Source organism: Pteropus vampyrus, unplaced genomic scaffold, assembly GCF_000151845.1.
Source record: "Pteropus vampyrus isolate Shadow unplaced genomic scaffold, Pvam_2.0 Scaffold274, whole genome shotgun sequence".
Classification (NCBI taxonomy): domain Eukaryota; kingdom Metazoa; phylum Chordata; class Mammalia; order Chiroptera; family Pteropodidae; genus Pteropus; species Pteropus vampyrus.
The window spans coordinates 247,240-248,877 of record NW_011889055.1 but is presented as its reverse complement, the minus strand read 5'-3'; the positions used below and the strand labels follow the sequence as shown (position 1 = coordinate 248,877).

At 56.8% G+C, this 1,638-nt stretch overlaps 1 protein-coding gene across 1 annotated transcript in view; it reads right to left on the bottom strand.

Annotated features, from left to right (window-relative positions):
• The window catches only part of SLC5A11 (solute carrier family 5 member 11), a 19,423-nt gene that overhangs the window by 13,023 nt on the left and 4,762 nt on the right, over positions 1-1,638 (bottom strand). The window lies entirely within an intron of this gene.

The window sequence follows — 1,638 nt, the reverse complement described above, 5'->3', positions numbered from 1 at the left end:
GAACCGTGGGAACAACTCGCCACCATTGTTCCGAGTCCCTAGATTTGTGGGCGGTTTGTTATGCAGAAATTTCTAAGTGACACAGGAAGTGACGCTGGGGCCACTGTCCCCAAGCTCTGAACACCTTTATTTTTAACGTTGGGGCAGACAAGAGTCCCAGGTCCCAAGAGCCGTCAGGGGCTGCCCGAACAGGGTCGTGGCGAGGAGCCTCGGGGGATCCCTGTTGGTTTTGCCACCTAGAAAAGTCTTTCTCATGAATCCTGGACAGAGCGATCTTTCCAGTGTCTTCCCTGCGCTGACACAGCGCGGGCAGGCACTGCGTTTCGTGGTTTAGTCGATCATTCGCCACACATCTGGTGAGTGTGACAGCCAGTTCTACGTGGCCAGGACGCGGAGGCAAACAAAATGGCATGTTCCCCGTTGTCACAGAGTCTACAGTCTAATGGGGGACAGAGACCCCACACATGGAAACATGAAGGTAAGTGGCAGCTGTGACCAGCCCTTCCCTTTCCCTGGGCTCTGGGCACATGGCTTCTCTGGCCTCGGGGCCTCTGCCGTTGTTAGAGTTGGTCCAAACTCCATGCTTGTCAAGGCCCTACTGTGTGCCAGCCACTGCCCAGGGTTGTAGTCTGGGGGCAGATACGAGGCTGCCCTTCCCAGTCTCCAGAGGTGGAGAAGTTTATAATCCAGCTTTGTACAGGGCCTCAATAAATAGGTCCTCAATACATAGGTCTCGAATAAATAAATGGAAAACGGCTTGACGCACCGTGGTGCGTTTGTAAGTCCTGCGTCTAACTGGGCAGCCCTTGTCCTCAGAACAGCAGCCAAGAGGAATCGTTATCTGGGCTGAGGGAGTGAGGTTTAACAGGTGAATGACCTTAACACCCTGGAGCACCAGAAGGGCGGCCAGGAAGACGTGGGGTGGCCCTCAGCCCCTGCCCACCGCCTCCCCCAGAGTCACCCCTTATTCAGTCATACCTGCGACCGTGTACACGGCTGTGATGGCCAATAGCCCAACCGTGGCCAGGTACATATTCAGGTTCAAAGACTGCTGAATGAAGACAGCACCTGCATACATGTCCACCTGAATAAACGTGAAGTCGGCAGGTGGGTGGACGAACGGGTGGGTGGATGGATGATGGATGGATGGGTGAATAAATGGACACATGCGGCACGGTTTCCCCAGGCTAGATTCAGGCCCCAGCCTAGCTTCTGGCAAACACGGAAGAGTCACAAATTGTCATTTCCTCAGCCATCTCCTCCCAGACGTGGGGTCTCAAACTGGAGCCCCGTGGGCCATTACGTTTGAGACCTCCTTCCCCGGGCGCACAGCAGCCACCTCAGCGGACCCCCCGCAGTCCGTCCTGCTCACCACACCTCTGTCGAACGCCTCCTGGCCCCGGCGCTGTCCTCCCATTCAGTGGCTTCGGTGGCATTCCATCGCCCCCAGGACGTCCCAACGAATGAGGCACGGTCACGGGCCGGGCCCGTCATGGCCTCGCTCCCTACCCTCACTGCCTGTCCCCAGCCCGTTTCCCTAACAAGTCACGTTCATCCACACTCCGCGCTTTTGTGTGTCCTGTCCACCTTTCTGGAATGCCCTTTGCGTCCTCTGAGCACGTCCTGAGGGGTGACTTC